Consider the following 20107-nt stretch of genomic DNA (forward strand, 5'->3'; position numbering starts at 1 on the left):
AGACAGTTTCACTCTTGTCGCCCAGGCTGGAATGCAGTGGCGCGATCTCGGCTCACTGCAACCTGTGCTTCCTGGGTTCAAGCAATTCTCCTGCCTCAGCCTCCTGAGTAGCTGGGATTACAGGCGCCTGCCACCATGCCCAGTGAATTTTTGTATTTTTAGTAGAGATGGGGTTTTGCTATGTTGGCCAGGCTGGTCTCAATCTCCTGACCTCAGGTAATCCACCCACCTCGGCCTCCCAAAGTACTGGGATTACAGGCATGAGCCACTGCACCCGGCCTGTGCTATCATTTTTGTTAGGTTCAAGTCTTTCGTAAATGTCTTGCTGATGAAGTCCCTAACTCTATCTCCCTCATAGCCTGCTGGGTCATCTCACATGACTTTGCAGAGTGCAGTGATTTTTAGGGATGTCTGCATCACAGCATAGCAAAATGGACTATTCGTGAATTCGTGGACTGGCCCCAGGTCTCTGCTGCTGCTGGAGCTGTGGGTGAGGCCGCCTGGGTGTCCTGGCCCTGCCTTAGGCAGTGCCAGCTGTTCAAATCTTTGTGCACACACCTGTTGCTTTTGTTACTGATATCCATGGGGAAGCAGTGGCAGTTCTCCTACACCAAGTGCGGGAGCCCTCCGATTTATGGGGGCTCATTCACTGAATCGTCACAGCAGCCCCAGAAGGTTGGTACTAATAATATCTTTGCTTTAAGATGAGAAAACCATGTCACAGACAAGTTAGGAAACTTGAGGTCTCATAGCCAGGAATCAGAGGAGTCCAGCTTTGAGCCGCCCTCCTGGACGACGCTGCCTCCCCCTGTACCGGGATGGGCAGGCTGCTTCTGCAAAGGACCAAATAGTCTTCTCAGCTGTGTGGGTCATGAGCTCTCTATTGCAGATTCCTTTGCAGCACAAAAGCGGCCACAGGTCCTGTGCAAATGCATTGGCGAGGCTGTGTGGGGACATGCTTTTGTTTATGGACACCAAATTTTGAATTCCTTATCATTTTTATGCTCACAAAATGTTATTCTTTTGATTTTTTTTCAACAATTAAAATAACATAAAGACCATTCTTAGCTTATGGATCATATACAAATAGATGGTGGGCTGGATTTGGCCCATGGTCATAATTTGCCCGCATAGATCCCTGCTCTAGAGTGAGAGAATTGGTCAAAAGTGTTCCAACATTTGAATAGCTCTTGAAATGTTCTGGAAATGAAACCATGGGGCTCGCACACATTCACATTGTTAGCAGGATTTTGATGTTCCAGTTTCACCACAATTTCATGTTTATTATTATTATTATATTTTTTGAGATGGAGTCTTGCTCTGTGGCACGATTTCAGCTCACTGCAACCTCCGCCCCCTGGGTTCAAGTGATTCTCCTGCCTCAGCCTCCAAGTAGCTGAAATTACAGGTGCACGCCACCACACCCAGCTAATTTTTGTATTTTTAGTAGAGAAGGGGTTTGCCATGTTGGTCAGGCTGGTCTTCAACTCCTGACCTCAGGTGATCCGCCCACCTTGGCCTCCCAAAGTGCTAGGATTACAGGCATGAGCCACTGCACCCAGCCCATGCTAATTATTTTTTAATGCTTGTTAATATATCAGTTATAAAATAAAGACTTACCCTCTGTTTTATTGGACTGATACATGTACATAGTTGTAAAATTAAAATAATTACAGCACTTCTAACAAAAACAGCCATCCCTGCCTCACACCTTCTCACCTGAATTTCACTCTCTAGAAGTAAGCATTTTCTTTTTTTTTTTTTTTTTTTTTTGAGACGGAGTCTCGCTCTGTCACCCAGGCTGGAGTGCAGTGGCCGGATCTCAGCTCACTGCAAGCTCCGCCTCCCGAGTTCACGCCATTCTCCTGCCTCAGCCTCCCGAGTAGCTGGGACTACAGGCGCCTGCCACCTCGCCCGGCTAAGTTTTTGTATTTTTAGTAGAGACGGGGTTTCACTGTGTTAGCCAGGATGGTCTCGATCTCCTGACCTCGTGATCCGCCGGTCTCGGCCTCCCAAAGTGCTGGGATTACAGGCTTGAGCCACCGCGCCCGGCCAAAGTAAGCATTTTCAACTCTTTCAACAAGCTAGGATCCCCCACCCCCGCATATTGCTTGCTTGCTTGCTGTTTTTGAGACAGGGTCTGGCTCTGTTGCCCAGGCTGGAGTGCAGTGGGGCAATCACAGTTCACTGTAGTCTTGACCTCTTGGGCTCAAGTGATCCTCCCATCTCGGCCTCCCAAGTAGCTGAAATTATAGGTATGTGCCACCATACCTGGCTAACTTGTGTATTTTTTGTAGAGATGAGGTCTCACTACATTGCCCAGGCTGGTCTCAAAATCCTGGCCTCAAGTGATTTGCCTGCCTCAGCCTCCCAAAATGCTGGGATTACAGGTGTGAGCCACTGCACCCAGCATCCCCATGTATTTCTAATAACATGTTTCAGTACTTTTTCTTGAGTCTTTCCCCTGTTTTAGACATTATTTATTGCCTTCCTACTAATGAAGTTTCCTGGTACACAAAGGGGCACAGGGAAACTCGCCCTGAAGTTGGCTCCCTGGTATAATGAGTATTTTGACTTAAAGATTCTTCCAGATGAACCTGCTGAAGGAGACTTCTCCCTGATCCAGGTAAAGACCTGATGGACCCACCAAGGAGAACTGTTGTCCCTCGCACCCCATCCCGTCTCTCAATCTTCTGTCTCTCCCCAAGCACAGGATGAAGTCATTGTCTGCAGTTCCTTTACCTGCCTAAACTCCGAACCCACCAAAGAATAGAGCAATGACCTTTGGTCCCCTCCCTGGGTTTTCATTCACTGAACCCATATTGCAGGAAGAAAGCCTGAAGTGCGTCAACACACCTGGACAGACTTGTCACGAACCATTATCTGCTCTTTAGGCCCTACAGACTTTGTCCTAGGCCATTGTATGTTCTTCAAATCCTGTATTCCAGGGTTCTCCAGCCCCTGGACCGTGGACTGGTACTGGTCCATGGCTTGTTAGGAACCGGGCCGGACAGCAGGAGGTGAGTGGTGGGCGAGCCAGCAAAGCTTCATCTGTATTTACAGCTGCTCCCCATTGCTCACATTATTGCCTGAGATCTGCCTCCTGTCAGGCCAGCAGTGGCATTAGATTCTCATAGGAGCATGAGCCCTATTGTGAACTGGGTGTACAAGGGATCTAGGTTGTGTGCCCCTTATGAGAATCTAATGCCTGATGATCTGTCACTGTCTCCTGTCACCCCCATATAGGACCGTCTAGTTGCAAGAAAACAAGCTCAGGGCTCCTACATGATGGTAAGTTGTACAATTATTTCATCATATATTACAATGTAATAATAGAAACAAAGTGCACAATAAATGTAATGAGCTTGAATCATCCCCAAATTATCCCCATCCCCCGTCCATGAAATTGGTCCCTGGTGCCAAAAAGGTTGGGGATCACTGCTGTGTTCCCCTAAAAATCATTTATTATCCTCCTAAAATCATCCATATTTCTGCATCTCCCTTTCCTCTAAGAAGTAGGGTACATAAGCATCTGTACCCCATTGGGATATCAAATTTGTATGCCATTTCTCCTATTTAAAGAACAATTGTAGGCCAGGCACGGTGGCCTATGCCTATAACCCCGGCAGTTTGGGAGGCTGAGGTGGGTGAATCATTTGAGGTCAGGAGTTTGAGACCAGCCTGGCCAACATGGTGAAACCCCTTCTCTACTAAAAATACAAAAATTAGTGGGGGTGGTGACAGGTGCCTGTAGTCCCAGCTACTTGGGAAGCTGAAGCAAGAGAATTGCTTTAACCTGGGAGGTGGAGGTTGCAGTGAGTGGAGATTGTGCCACTGCACTCCAGTCTGGGCAACGGAATGAGACTCCACCTCAAAAAAAAAAAAAAAAAAAAAAACCAAACCAAAATAAAAACAAGTAAAAAAAAAAAAAACAATTGTAGAGACGGTATTGTTATGTTGCCCAGGCTGGTCTCAAACTCCTGGCCTCAGGCCATCTTCCCTCTTTGGTCTCCACCGCACCAGGCCTCCATTTCTATCAATCTACTTTTTGTGAGCTGATTTTTCAGTGAACATTCAGAAGGCAAAGGGGAAGTCTCCCCATGGTCCATACAGGCACCTTCTTTCATCCCCCTCCCCATCTTCCCAATATCTTAATATATCGATAAGTCAATGCTTACATTATCATGATCAGGTAAGTATTCTTCATAGCTGAGCCATACTGTCTTCTGTACTAGGCTCCAACAGACCAACCCAAAGTAGAGTCACTCATGTTGTTTCTTTTTTTTTTTTTTTTTTTTTTTTTTTTTTTTTTTTTTTTTTTTTTTTTTTGAGACTGAGTCTGGCTCTGTCGCCCAGGCTGGAGTGCAGTGGCCGGATCTCAGCTCACTGCAAGCTCCGCCTCCCGGGTTTACGCCATTCTCCTGCCTCAGCCTCCCGAGTAGCTGGGACTACAGGCGCCCGCCACCTCGCCCGGCTAGTTTTTTGTATTTTTTAGTAGAGACGGGGTTTCACCGTGTTAGCCAGGATGGTCTCGATATCCTGACCTTGTGATCCGCCCGTCTCAGCCTCCCAAAGTGCTGGGATTACAGGCTTGAGCCACCGTGCCCGGCTACTCATGTTGTTTCTATGTCATGAAGCCAAAACCTAAGCTGTTTACTTGTCTCCTGAAATAACTGCCTTGCATTTTGTTTGATTGTTTACTCTGTTTCCTACATACCTAACAATAATCCATTTCGAAACTATCCAACAAAACTTTAAAACTCTTCTTTCTTTTTTTTTTTTTTTTTTTTTTTTTAAGATGGAGTCTCGCTCCATCAGTCCAATTTAAAAAAGAATTCCTTTCTGGATCAAATTATCTCTATCATTTTCCACACACAGTGCTTGGCAGTCAGTAAATGGGCTCTGGAGTAAGAAAAAGACAAGATGTGAAAACCTGGGAGAAAAATCAGACCATCAGACGATACAAACAGACCCACGGGGATCCTGATCAGGGAATTATCCATGATGAATGTGCTCAAGGAATGAAAAGGCAAGATTAAGAAATTTTGGCAGAGAACTGGAAAGTATAAACAAGAACCAAGTGGAAATTCTGTGAAAAGTGAAAGGTACAGACACTGAAAATACTGTGGATGGGTCTGATAGCAGGAAATGTACAAAAGGAAGGAATAGAAGAAAATAGTCCAGACAGAAGCACAGAGAGACAAGAGTGGGGAAACGGCAGGGTAGAGTTTTAAAAAAACATGGGATAGAATGAAAAGAGCAAACAAACCTGTAATTGGGGTCACAAAACAGGAGGAGAAAAAATGTGGCAGAAGCAATATTTCAAAACTGAGAGTTTACCAACACTGACAAAAGGTATTCAGGTGTAGATAAAATCATCCTTACAAACTCCACCAGCAAACCTCCCGAGAAAAGAAGCCCCCGCTGTCACTGAGGTGATGGTTATGATCTATTATATTCTCCCTCCCCACCCCTGTGCTTTTGTTGCCCTTAGTACACTTTGTCCTCCTTTTTTTTTTGAGACAGAGTCTTGCTTTGTCACCAGGCTGGAGTGCAGGCACCATCTTGGCTCACTGCAACTTCTGCCTACCGGGTTCAAGCATTTCCCCTGCTTCAGTCTCCCAAGTAGCGGGGACTACAGGTGCACGCTGCCACGCCTGGCTAATGTTTTGTATTTTAGTAGAGACGGGGTTTCACCATGTTGGCCAGGATGGTCTTGATCTCCTGACCTCATGATCTGCCCGCCTTGGCCTCCCATAGTGCTGGGATTACAGGCGTGAGCCACCGCACTTGGCCACTTTGTCTTCATATTTATTTATTTTTTGTACTTCTTAAAAAAACTTTTTTTTAATTAAAAAAATAGAGACAGGGTCTTTCTGTCTTGCCCAGACTAGTTTTGAACTCCTGGGCTCAAGTGATCCTCCTGCCTTGGCTGCCCAAAGTGCTGGGACTGCAGACATGAGCCAGTCCTCATATTTATTGATGAGTGTATTAGTGCTATAATGATATGTAGCAAATAACTCTAAAACATATTGGCTTAAAACCACATAATGGGCCGGGCGCGGTGGCTCACACCTGTAATCCCAGCACTTTGGGAGGCCGAGATGGGCGGATCACTAGGTCAGGAGATCGAAACCATCCTGGCTAACACGTTGAAACCCTGTCTCTACTAAAAAAAAAAAATACAAAAAACTAGCCGGGTGACGTGGTGGGTGCCTGTAGTCCCAGCTACTCGGGAGGCTGAGGCAGGAGAATGGCGTAAACCCGGGAGGTGGAGCTTGCAGTGAGCTGAGATCCGGCCACTGCACTCCAGCCTGGGCGACAGAGCCAGAGTCGGTCTCAAAAAAAAAAAAAAAAAACCACATAATTACTTATCATGTGCCATGGTGTCCTTGGTTTGGGTGTCAGGAGAGGTTTAGCTGGTGGGTCTGGCCTCTCAGGAGGCTGCACCTGGACCAGCTGTCAGCCAGGGAGGCGGTCACCTGAAGGCTGTGCTGGGCCCGGTGGGTCCTCTTCCAAGGTGGCCAGTTGGTGCTGGCGATCGACAGGAGGCCTCAGTTTCCCTCCGCAAGGGTCTTGCCATGAGGCTGCTTGCATGTCTTCATGGCGTGGCAGCCAGCTTCCTCCAGAACGAGTGAGCCTGGAGTCACAGGCAGAGGCTAGGATGCATTTGTGACCTTGACGTGAAGGCCACACACTAGCATGTCTGCCGTGCTGTGTTGGTCACACAGGCTAGTCTTTTTTTGAGAGAGTCTTGCTCAATTGCCCAGGCTGGAATGCAGTGGCATGATCATGGCTCACTGTAGCCTTGACCTCCCAGGCTCAAGTGATCCTCCCGCCTCAGTCTTCCAAGTAACTGGGACCACAGGCATGTGCCACCATGCTCGGCTACTTACATTTATTTTATTTTTTAATTTTTTTTATTTTTTTAGAGACAGGGTCTTGCTCTATGGCCCAGGCTGGCTTTGAATTTATTTTTATATTATTGTGGTAAAATATATATCACGAACGATGCCATGCTAATCAGTTTTAGATGTGCAATTCAGTGGCATTAATTATATTCACAGTGTACAACCATCACCACATCTACTTCCAAAACCTTCCTACCACTCCGGATAGAAACTCTGTGCCCATTAATCAATAACTCCCATTCCCCCACCTCTCCCCATCCCTGGTAGCCCCTAATCTGCTTTCTGTCTCTGTGAATTCTACCTATTCTAGGAACCTCGTGTAAGTAGAATCCTGCAGTATTTGTCCTTTAATGCCTGTGTTATTTCACTCAACATAATGTTTCCAAAGTTCCTTCATGTTGTAACATGTGTCAGCATTTCGTTCCTTTTCATAGCTGAAGTGCTATTCCATTGTATGGACATACCACATCTCTATCCATTCATCGGTTGATAGGCCAGCCCCACATCAACAAGGGAGGCAACTTCATGGGGTTGTGAACACACCAGCATATGGGGCTCACTGGGGGCCATCCTGGGGGACGGCTGCTCTAGTAGATTTTGTGTTCAAAGCCAAGTCTCCGCTAGAATTCAACCTTCACAAGGTCAAGAGCCCAGTCTGCATTTTTGCCCCACTTCCCAGCAGAGGGCCTGACACAAAGCAGGTGTGCAGTGGAGCATGGAGGAGGCAGTCCACTCACTGGGGAACTGCAGAGGGAGACGGTGCTGGTTGCTGGGGTCCAGGAAGCTTCCAGAATGAAGGAACAACAGAAAGAACTGGGTAAATTTGACTTGAGTGACAATTTGACTTTTGGGGACAAGATGGAAATGTGACCAAAGTCAGCATATGTAGAGATGGAAAGGACCCCAAAGATCATCCAGGCCAACACCCTTGTTTCATTTCAGGCAAAGAGGTACATCCATTTCCTGGGGCTGCTTCCTTCCTTCCTTCTCCTTCCTTCTCCTTCCTTCTCCTTCCTTCTCCTTCTTTCTTCTTCCTTCTCCTTCCTTCCTTCCTTCCTTCCTTCCTTCCTCTCTCCCTCCCTCCTTTCTTTCTTCTTTCTTTCTCTCTCTCTCTTCTCTCCCTTCCTTCCTTCGTTCCTTTCTCTCTCTCTCTCTTTCTCTCTTTCTTTCTTTCTTTGACAGAGTCTTGCTTTGTCGCCCAGGCTGGAGTGCAATGGTGTGATCTTGGCTCACTGCCACCTCCGCCTCCTGGGTTCAAGTGATTCTCCTACCTCAGCCTCCCAATAGCTGGGATTACAGGCACCTGTCACCACACACCGCTAATTTTTGTAGTTTTAGTAGAGATGGGGTGTCACCATGTTGGCCAGGCTGGTCTCAAACTCCTGACCTCAGGTGATCTGCCCGCCTTGGTCTCCCAAAGTGCTGGGATTACAGGTGTGAGCCACCATGCCAGGTCTATATTTTCAAAGAAAGTCACATTCTGAGGTATTGGGGGGTAGGACTTCAACATATCTTTTTTTGGGGAAACACAGTTCAAGCTGTAAGAGAGAATGTGCCCTGTTTAAATCTCACGGCTAATTCATCGGGTCTTTGGAAGACCCAGGACTCACTTCTGTCTGCCTCTGAAGTCTAATTAATACCAAATTCTCTTTCTTATTCATGAAATTCTAGCAGGGTCTGGCTTGTCTGCCATTCCTGTGTACCTTTTATTCAGAAAAAGTAAGGCTCGCGTGACAGATGGAAGATCAGCCAGTTGTCAGTGTAGTGTGTTGCTTTCTGCAAGACAGCCACAGGCGCCACAAACGAGGGGACAAAACAGTTGCATAAGAAAAATGCAGCTCTGACAGCCCTGCCAACGAGCCCTCCAGCTTTACGCAGACGTTTCCACTCCACGGAGCCCGGGGAGTATTCATGGATCTGCGTGTCTCTGTGCCCTCTGGCAAGGGCAATGGTTTCTCAGGCAAAGAAGGTGGCCGCAGTGTCAGCCAAGCGATTGCAAATCTGCAAAGTCGGAAATGCTGAAGGATGCCGGGTTAGCCGTCCCGAGAGATGCATGTCCACACGGCAGGTGGCTGGATGTGGGGTCAGGGCAGGCTCACAGCCTAACCAGGAGAGTTTTCTTGTTTGAGCCGGAGGGTAGGGTTACTCAGATATGTCTGCTCTGCGCTAGGCGTTTGTATGACAGGGACGAGGGGCAGGCTGGCTTCAGGAACATGTGACTGTGCAGTCACAGCCACACAGGGACTGGTGCGTGGAAGGGCCCTGAGCTGGCTTTGATGCTCTGCTGTCACTGTCTTCATGATATTCGAACAAGGGGCTTGCATTTTCATTCTGTACTTGGCCCTGCAAATTATGTAGTAGGTCCTGACAAGACGTCTGTCTCGGTTTCCTGTGCTCATTGCTTATTTGTGAGGCAGGTGGCGCCTCTGAGAGTCTTAAGCCCACGCTCTGATGTCTTAGAGAACCCATAGCCAGAGGAAGAAGACATGAGGCTGGAGCTTAGGACCCCCAAAGGCTTGAGTTTCAACATTGCCAGCAACTTTAATAGCTATAAGATCTTGGGCAGGGCATTTAGCCTGTCTGGGACTCGGTTTCTTCATCTGTAAAATGGACATGCTAATAACAGCTCTATCAAGCTCACAGAATTGCTATGAGAGTTACTTCTTGAGAATAAGGACTCAACTTCTCCCTTTTGTACCTGTGTGAAATTCTGCCCAGCATCCTGCATTTAGGAACAGTGCCTACTTGATGAATTAAAACATGAGATAATGGGGGAAACTCTCAGGCAAAGTGTCAGAAATGATGGACTGGCATTATGTTTTCTCATAACACGCTGATGTTTTGTGCAAATCTGCCATCTGGACGCTGCTGCTCTGAGGTTTCATACAAGAGGGAGACAGAGCCTGCTCACTTTGGGACATGTCCTTGCATGTGTCCCGCTGTGGGTGCATGGAACGCTGAGACATCCCATATGAGCGCTCTCCTCTGTCGCTGAATTTTAACCATCCAGCCCGTCCCTTGGGGTGGCGTCATGTTTATCACAGCAGTGACCACCTTTGTGAATGCAAACCATGTGGGAGAGTTTATTTCATCCTCATCACAGCCCTATTATTCTTACTCCACTTGACAGATGAGGCTCTGTCTCAGGGGACCTGTCCCTACCCCACAGCTGGGAGGCAGCAGAGTCAGGCTGGAACCCAGGTCGGTTTGGTAGCACCGTCTGGAGTCCTGCGACCCGGGCTGGGCACGCCTCTGTGAAGTGCGCTCCCTGGGCTGGGCTCTCCATAGGGGTGTTCACTAGGGGTCACTCAGCAAGTTTGCTGAAGATGGCCAGTTTCTTGGGTTTTAGCCTCCCATGTTTCTAGAGGCTTCTTAGAGATTGCCGGTAACCGTGCCATCCCCTCAGAGGGTCTAGGAAGCCTCAACATTTGCTTGTTGTTTGGGTAACAGCTTGATTGAGATATAATTCACATGCCATACAATGAACTCATTTAAAGTGTACAATTTACTGGTTCTTACTGTATTTGGAGTTGTGCAGGTGTGACCATATTTCATTTTAGAATATTTTCATCACCCCAAAAATAAACCTCATACTTATCACAGTCACTCACCGTTCCCTTCAACATGCAACCACGAATCTACTTTTTTCTCTGTGGATTTGCTAATTCGGAATCCTTCATATCAATGGTTCACACAATATGGGGCCTTCTGTGTCTGGTTTCTTTTGTAGCATAACGTTGTCAGGGTTCATCTATGCCATCGTGCATGTCAGCACTTCCTTCCTCTCTAAGGCCGAATCATGTTCCGTTGCATGGACGGACCACATTTCGTTTATCCAGTCATCGGCTGATGGACTTGGGGCTATGATGAATTATGCTGCCATGAACATTTATGTACTGGTTTTGGTGTGGACATGTGTTTTCATTTATGATTCATTTTTATATGATTGTTTTCTAGAAGCCAAATATGGTCTCTGGAGGCCTCTCATGGAGGATGCTGAGTAAACCAGAAACACGTTTGGGCTCAAGTTTCTTGCCTATAAGACAGGTCTGGGAAGAGCAGTGTGTGTGTGTGCGCGTGTGTGTGTGCACCCGCGTGTGTATGTGTGTGTTTCTGTGTATGTGCATGCAGAGGACAGGTGTGTGTCTTTCTGTTTGTCCAGCAGGTCAAGGGTTGGGGGGTGGCTAGTCAGGAGGAGAGCCGGAGAGGCACTCACAACAGAAGGAAAGTCTTGGAAGAAGGAGTGGTGGATGGTCGACCCCTCCCTTTTCCTGTCTCACCTCATTTTTTGCTGAGCTGGTGAAAGCTACAGGTGAGAAGGGCTTAAGGGAATTTGAGCACAGGCCTCAGCTTGGCCCAGTTGGACTTGGAAAGAGGATGTGGAATCACCATCAGTGGGTCAGCCCGCAGGGATTACCTCCCTGTTGCCCCCATGGTCCTATTTCAACAGCTGCCTGGAATGGCCCCTGAATCTCTAGAGCGTGGCACTGCTGCCAGAGACCTCCCCTGGAGAGCAGGAAGATGTAATGCATCCATCTTTCACCGTCCGCCATGTTTCAGGATGACAGACATATCTGGCTCTTGTAGGAGTGACCCTAATTTGGTTAAAATCATCTGGATTGTTCAAACACAGCTTGGCGGAGTGGAAAGAGGAAAAGCTATGAGGTTGGACAGGCCTGACTCAAGCCCTGGATCAGTCACTCATGAGTGCCCATTAGCATGACCCTCGGTAGGTCACTTACCCTTTGTAAGCCTCATTCTTTCCATCTGTCAAGTGAGGAGAATGATTCTTGTTGGTAGGATTGTTGAGGGCACCAGATGATGAGCACTAAGTGCCTGTAGAGTCAACAGTCAATGCACGGTCACTGGTTATGGTAGAAAAATGCTGAGTGGCCGGGTATGGTGGCTCCTACCTGTAATCCCAGAACTTTGGAAAGTTAAAGCTGGGGGATTGTTTGAGCCCAGGAGTTCAAGACCAGCCTGGGCAACACGGCAAAACCCTGTCTCTACAAAAAATAGAAGAATTAGCTGGGCATGGTGGTAGTCGCCAGTAGTCCCAGCTACTTGGGAGCTGAGGTGGGAGGATCACCTGAGCCTGAGGAGATGGAGGCTGCAGTGAGCCACGATGGTGCCACTGCACTCCAGCGTACAGAGCGAGACCCCATCTCAGAAAAAAAAAAAAAGACAATGCCGAGGGACCTGCTTAAGACACATCTGCTCCTGCTGGGTCAGTCTCACCTGACCTGTGGGCAGAAGGCAGAGAACGAAGCTTCTTCTGCTTTTCAATTGACACGTCTTTTCAAGCGATGATCCTTCTGCTGTATCTCCATAAGCCTGTGCATCTCCAGGGGACTGCATTTTAATCTGATGAGGCTTAGTAAGTTTTATTGCATGTCTGAGCCACATTTGATTCTTTTACAAATAGTTATCAGCACATACTGACCCATTTTCTAGGCCTGCCTCTCTCATGGGTGTAGAGAAGGCAAAGTATTGGAAAGGTGTATATGCAAACACTCTTCACAAACAGATTTGAGACGGGGAAAAATTGACTCAACGGTCTGCCAATGTGGGTTTTGGTTTTGATGTCGCTATTTTTTTATTTTTACTTTTTATTTATTTTATTTTATTTTTTTTGAGATGGAGTCTCACTCTTGTTGCCCAGGCTGGAGTACAGTGGTGCAATCTCAGCTCACTGCAACCTCCTCTTCCCGGGTTCAAGAGATTCTCCTGCCTCAGCCTCCTGAGTAGCTGGGATTACAGGCACCCACCACCACGTCTGGCTAACTTTCATATTTTTAGTAGAGACTGGGTTTCACCATGTTGGCCAGGCTGGTCTTGAACTCCTGACCTCAGCTGATCCACCCACCTTGGCCTCCCAAAGTGTTGGGATTACAGGTGTGAGCCACCGTGCCCAGCCACTGCAGCTGTTTCACTGTGTGAAGTTAGGAAAGTCATGCAGTCTTGGAATCATAGTTTCCTTGCATTGGTAAAATAAGGGAGTTGAATTAAGACCTCTCACCAGCCCTAACTCTCTAGAATACTGCAGGGTGACTTTTTGGTGCAGGCGGTGCTCTGCTGCTCAGGTACACATCTGTCTTCCTTCCACAGAGGGTGAGATGCACAGCCTGGCATCTGGGACACGCTGTTTACTTTTTATTTTATTTTATTTTTTGAGACGGAGTCTCGCTGTGTCACCCAGGCTGGAGTGCAGTGGCGCGATCTCAGCTCACTGCAAGCTCCGCCTCCCGGGTTTACGCCATTCTCCTGCCTCAGCCTCCGAGTAGCTGGGACTACAGGCGCCCGCCACCACGCCCGGCTAGTTTTTTGTATTTTTAGTAGAGACGGGGTTTCACCATGTTAGCCAGGATGGTCTCGATCTCCTGACTTCGTGATCCACCCTCCTCGGCCTCCCAAAGTACTGGGATTACAGGCTTGAGCCACTGGGACACGCTGTTTAGACTTCCCGATTTCAGGTCTTAATTACTCAATGTTTACATTTTCCTTCCACTGCTGGCTTTCTCTCCACGTATGAAGACACTCCGTGGTCAGCACTAGAAGAGGTGAGAGGTGTTTCATCTGCACCCGGGTGAAGGGTGGGACAAGGTAATGGCACTGGGAACCTTTCTCTCCTTCTCATTGGGCAGAGTGTGAATGGCTCTGTCGCTTCATTTGCTTTTCATTTTTATTCAGGAAATTTTAAACATACACAGAGGTAGAGAGAGAGTGTGATGAGTATCAAATACTCACTGCCCAACTTGAACAGTTATTAACGTTTTCACACCTTGTCTTGTGTCCATCTTGTTTTCCATCTATCCTCCTCCTCCAACACACTTTAATTTTATTTACTTTTATTTCATATCATTTCATTTCATTTTCTTTCTTTTTTTTTTTTTTTTTTTTGAGATGGAGTTTTGCTCTTGTTGCCGAGGCTGGAGTGCAATGGTGTGTTCTCGGCTCACTGCAACTTCTGCCTCCCGAGTTCAAGCAATTCTTCTGCCTCAGCCTCCGAAGTAGCTGGGATTACAGGCACCTGCCATTACTCCAGGCTAATTTTTTTTTTGTATTTTTAGTAGAGACAGGGGTTCACTATGTTGGCCAGGCTGGTCTCGAACTCCTGACTTCAGGTGATCCGCCTGCCTAGACCTCCCAAAGTGCTGGGATTACAGGCATGAGCCACTCTGCCCAGCCTCATTCCATTTTCTTGTATTGCAAACCTTATCAGTTCACCTGTAATTCAGGATATATCTCCAATGAAAATATATTATAAAATATATGTCTGTTATATAATATATACTTTATGTAACCATATAATATAAACACAGTATATATACATTATATAATGTAGAATGTCAGATACATTATAACTCTAATGTCATTATTACACCTAACAAATTTAACAGTATTATTTGTACCCACTCCATATTCAAACTTCACTGGGGTGTTTTAAAACCTGTCAAAATTGTGAAGAATTGGTTGGCCTATCCAATTATTTATTCATCCATTCATTCATTCGACTGACACTATGACGTCTTTAACTTGGCCAGGTCTCACAGGAGCTCACTGTTGTGCAGGGAAGACAAACAAATTCACAATTGTAAAAGAGTGGGATAAATGCAGAGTAGAGTTTGGTACAAGGCATGACTATGTCACAAAGAAGGGCACAGTCAGCTCTGCAGGAGGTGGGGGGTCGTGGAAGGCTTCAAGCAGGATGAGGATCATGGGCTGAAGTTGGAAGGCTGGTCAGGTGCTGGCAGCGGGCAATGGAGGAAGGATGCGCTAGAGAAAGTGTAGGAAACGTGCCGGCACTTAGCACCGTGAAATAGCACCAGGCAATGTCTCCTTGACTAATATGGTGCCAGGTACTTTTCTGAGTCAGTGAACAAAATCGACAGAAATCCCTAACGCCGTGGAGTTTATAGTCTTGTGGGGAGGATTGACAATAACATAATAAATGAATATATACAGCATGTTAAAAATAAGGGCTATGGGAAAGAAAAACACAGAAAAACAAGTGACGGGGATTAAGAGGGCTCAGGTGCTTCCCAAGTTAATACAGGATGGTTAGGGTAGGGTGGCAGGAAATGAACAGGGCCTCACAGTTCCCTTTTTCCTTCCTTTGCACACAAGATCATGTTTCTCAGCCTTCTGCACCATTAGATTGGGACAATCAGCCTGGGGTCTGGTGAATAGAATGTAGTTGGAAGTAATGCATGCCACGTCCAGACCTGGGCGTCATGCCCTGAGTGACCATCCATGTTCTTTCTCCTCCCTCCACCATGACCTCGGCTGTCACATACTGGAGATGAGATAACACAGCCCAGCTCCCAGAGTCACCAGTTAAGAACTGCATTACAGGCTGGGCGCGGTGGCTCATGCCTGTAATCCTAGCACTTTGGGAGGCTGAGGCAGGTGGATCACCTGAGGTTAGGAGTTTGAGACCAGCCTGACCAATGTGGTGAAACCCCATCTCTACTAAAAATACAAAAATTAGCTGGGCATGGTGGCGCACAGCTGTAATTCCAGCTACTCAGGAGGCTGAGGCAGGAGAATCGCTGGAATCTGGGAGGCAGAGGTTGCAGTGAGCTGAGATCGTGCCATAGCACTCCAGCCCGGTGACACAAAGTGAGACTCCATCTCAAAAAACAAACAAACAAACAAACAACAAAAGAGTTCATAAAAATCAACAAGAAAAATATTAACCCTCTGTAGGAAAAATGAGTAAAGAACTTACAAAGTTGGCCAGGTGCAGTGGCTCACTCCTGTAATCCCAGCACTTTGGGAGACTGAGGCAGGCAGATCACGAGGTCAGGAGATCAAGACCATCCTGGCTAACATGGTGAAACCCTGTCTCTACTAAAAATACAAAAAAGATTAGCTGGGCATGGTGGTGGGCGCCTGTAGTCCCAGCTACTCAGGAGGCTGAGGCAGGAGAATCTCTTGAACCTGGGAGGCAGAGGTTGCAGTGAGCTGAGATCCCACCACTACACTCCAGCCTGGGAGACAGAGTAAGAGTCTGTATCAAAAAAAAAAAAAAAAAAAAAAAAAAAAAAGAACTTACAAAGTAAAGTAACATATAGATGTAATAGAAATATCAAAAAAACTGTATATATGTTCTACAGTTTCAAGTAAATAGAATCATAGAAGCCAGAAATCAGTATATAGAAAAACTGTGACTTCATTATTAATGAAATACTGCCACCAAATACATTTTTTTTGCAAGCTGGCTATGTTTTTAAAATTAATATATGCAGTATTGCTGAGGCTGCAGTGAAATACCTCCTACACATTGCCGATGAAAGCATGCATTGGCAAAACCTTTCTGGAAGAAAAGTTAGCAATATTTTCCAATACTTTTTAAGAGCCTTAAACACGTTTCTGCTGGGTGCAATGGCTCATACCTTTAATCCTTGTGCTTTGGGAGGCCAAGTTGGAAGGATCGCTTGAGGCCAGGAGTTCAAGACCAGCCTGGGCAACATAGCAGGACACTATCTCTACAAAAAAAAAAAAAAAAAAAAAAAATTAGCCAGCCATGGTGGTGTGCGCCTGTAGTCCTAGCTACTCTAGAGGCTGAGGTGGGAGGACTGCTTGAGCCCAGGAGATGGAGGCTGCAGTGAGCTGTGACCGCACCACTGCACTCCAGCCTTGATGATACAGCAAAACCCTGTCTCAAAAAGACAAACAACCAACGACAAACAACCTGTTCCTGCCTTTTGACCTCATTGATAGGACTTTCAGGAATTTAAATAAGCAGAGATACATTCAACAATCTATGCATACAACAATAGATTTCCATAACTTTTTAAAGAAATTGAAGTATCTTTATACTTTTTGCTGAGATTTAAAAAATTCACATTTTTCCAGTTGGCATGTGTTACTTTTATCATTAACAACTCATTACAAGACTTTAAAAGACTCTTTTCTTTTTCTTCTTCTGTGTTTTGTAGCTTCTTCTCAGAGCCAGGACAATGAGGACAGGCTGAGGGGTGTCAGGCCAGGCAGAGCACCCCAGAGCGCCCTCCTTCACAATGAGCACTGTCCTTCATGACCAACTTACTGATTAACAACTTCGGACCCCAGGAGGTTACGCTGTGCCCAAGTCCTTCCAGAGGCCACAACAATAAATCCACGCCACTGCTAATGTTATTTATAAGCTGGGGGATTAAAACGGAAAAAAATCAATTAGTTAAAATGAGCCCTTTATCGAGACTGTAAGCATCTTACTTTCCCAGAACCGAGACCAAATAAGTGACCAATTCTTCTCTAAGAGAATGAAAGAGTTTGCCATTTTTACTGTAATAAAAGGTTTTCACTCAGAAATAAGATCAATTCAAAATGGTCTTAGTCTAAGAGAGAAAGCCTAAAAGAATGCTTTATTCTCTAAGAAAAACCACCTCTTATTACCTATATCACAATGGTCAAGCTATGCCCGTGAGCTGAGTCTCAGTTTCTATGTTTACAAAATGAGAAAAATACTACTTCCCCCCCAGGGCCATTGTGAAGATAAAATGGGAGAACACACGGCAAGGGCCTGATGCCGGGCCCAGGACGTGTAAGTCCCCAGCAAATATTTCCTCCTTCTTTGGGGCAAGGCAGTACTGAACAGTACAGAAAGGAGAATGAAAAGTGGGAAGAAGAAATTAAGATCTTGAAGCAGTCCCACAAAACAGACTCCGAAAGTTGTATAACCAAAAGGGATTTAGGTATGTTTTACAGAAAATGTTTAAGAGGGATGATTGGAAAGTATTACGTAGATATATTTGTGTATGATATGCTTCTGCAATATATACAGTCAGAATTTTGGAATCAGAATTTCTGGGCTCCAGGAATTACTATTTTTATTTTTTCTACCAAAGATTAGTTTCTTCTACTCCAGAATTTCATACAAACCGAATCATATGACCGACCGGGCATGGTAGCTCACACCTAAAATCCTGGCACTTTGGGAGGCCAAGACAGGAGGGATTGCTTGAGCCTAGGAGTTCAAGACCAGCCTAAGCAACATAATGAGACCTGGTCTCTACAAAAAAATTAGCTGGGCATAGTGGCATGCAGTTGTATTCCCAGCTACTTGGGAGGCTGAAGCGGGAAGATCACTTGAGCCTGAGAGGTTGAGGCTGCAATGAGCTGTGATTGCACCACTGCACTCCAGCCTGGGCGACAAGGCAAGACCCTGTCTCAAAAAAAAAAAAAAAAAAGAAAAGAAAAAAAAGAAAATAGAGAGAGAAATCATAAAGTGTGAAATCTTTTGCATAAAGCCTCTTTTACCCAGCGTGGTGATTTTGCAATTCATCCATGTTATTGTATATACCAGTGGGTGGTTCTTTCTATTGCTGAGAAGTATTTCATTGCATGGATATATCACAATTTGTTTATCCCCTAATGGACATCTGGGCTCTTTCCAGTATTTGGAAATTATAGATAAATAGATAAAACTGCTACTAATATTTTTTTCAAGTCTTTCTGTAAACCATAATTTTTTTTTTTTTTACTTTTATAGAGAAGTCATGTTATCTTTAAATTGTCATCATTTCCATATGTTTAATAGCTGGTGAGGCTGTGCATTTTTCCCTCTGATAATATAATAATCCTATTTCTTTAGTGCTGGCTATAGTGACAGGTGCTCTCATTTGTCCTCATAAGAATCCTGCAAAATGGGTGTAATCATATCTGTATTAGTCCGTTTTCACACTGCTGATAAAGACATACCTGAGACTGGGCAATTTACAAAGGAAAGAGGCTTAATTGGGACTTACAGTTCGATGTGGCTGGGGAAGCCTCACAATCATGGCAGAAGGCAAGGAGGAGCAAGTCACGTCTTAACACGGATGGCAGCAGGCAAAAAAAGAGAGCTTGTGCAGGGGAACTGCTGTTTTTAAAACCATTGGATCTTGTGAGACTTATTCACTATCACAAGAACAGTACGGGAAAGACCTGCCCCCATGATTCAATTACCGCTGGGTCCCTCCCACAACACATGGGAATTCAAGATGAGATTTGGGTGGGGACACAGCCAAACCATATAAATACCGATTTTCCATTGGAAGGGAGAAGCACAGGCTCATTGAGCAAGTTGGGTGTGTGGACTCTGAATTCTTACTGAAGCTGGCCTCACTCTAGAGCACACTGTGGCTCCCTTGGGCTGTGGTGGTGGCTCCTGAGCAAACCACTTGGACTCATCCTTTGCTTACTTCCTGGAAGGGCATCTAGGCCTGCACATTATACATTTCTACCAATTTTAATCATTTGCAGTTAGATTGGTGATACCTTTTTCTCTTTCTGTTGTTTTCCTTTAATATATTTTTTTGCAATATTGTGTTGCATAAATATTTATTTATTCAAACCCAACTATTTTGTCTGATGACAGGCTCAATTTTTCTTTTTTTTTTTTTTTTTTTTTTTTTGAGACGGAGTCTCGCTCTGTCGCCCAGGCTGGAGTGCAGTGGCCGGATCTCAGCTCACTGCAAGCTCCGCCCCCCGGGTTTACGCCATTCTCCTGCCTCAGCTTCCCGAGTAGCTGGGACTACAGGCGCCCGCCACCTCGCCCGGCTAGTTTTTTGTATTTTTAGTAGAGACGGGGTTTCACCGTGTTAGCCAGGATGTTCTCGATCTCCTGACCTCGTGATCCGCCCGACTCGGCCTCCCAAAGTGCTGGGATTACAGGCTTGAGCCACCGCGCCCGGCCGACAGGCTCAATTTTTCAAGAGCCAGACATTTATCTTTGCTCCACTGCTGGAATAAATCTGCAGCTCTGCTTTCTTATTTTTAATGGTTTTTGTGTTTTGCTTTCTGATATATTGGATATGCAGCCACATACCTATGGGAAGTATCTGCTCAATAAATTGCAAAATGGAAATGTGACTTCCGTTTTATATCTGGGACATAGATGCCAAGAGAATCGAACCTGTTTCCTGAAGCTGTTTGGGAAGGCCAGGAGGGGAACTTGATTCTTAGTTCACTGTTTTTACCCCTGAGCAGAGTCTACCTTGGCCCCTAACCACCCCTAGAGGAGGAGCTGTGTTCACTATACTCCGCTTGGAATGGAGCTCTCCGAGAGCAGTGCTGAGAATTACAGAGCGTGGGTTCCGGTGCAGGCTTCATTCTTCCTCCTTTACTTCTCTCCTACTTTCTTTCAAGTTTAAAATGTAACGATTTCTAAAGTCAACAAATGACAAACACGCTCAGAACTGGAAGGAGCC

The 20107-nt window shown here is 45.9% G+C and overlaps 1 long non-coding RNA gene across 1 annotated transcript; it reads left to right on the forward strand.

Annotated features, from left to right (window-relative positions):
• The first annotated feature begins 500 nt into the window (after positions 1–500).
• LOC144333921 (uncharacterized) lies at positions 501–19894 on the forward strand. Its single transcript, XR_013403072.1, has 4 exons — positions 501–675; positions 3247–3291; positions 4879–5105; positions 16856–19894. It is a non-coding gene; the product is annotated as an uncharacterized LOC144333921 (long non-coding RNA).
• The last annotated feature ends 213 nt before the right edge of the window (positions 19895–20107 follow it).

Source organism: Macaca mulatta, chromosome 13 (assembly GCF_049350105.2).
Source record: "Macaca mulatta isolate MMU2019108-1 chromosome 13, T2T-MMU8v2.0, whole genome shotgun sequence".
Lineage (NCBI taxonomy): Eukaryota > Metazoa > Chordata > Mammalia > Primates > Cercopithecidae > Macaca > Macaca mulatta.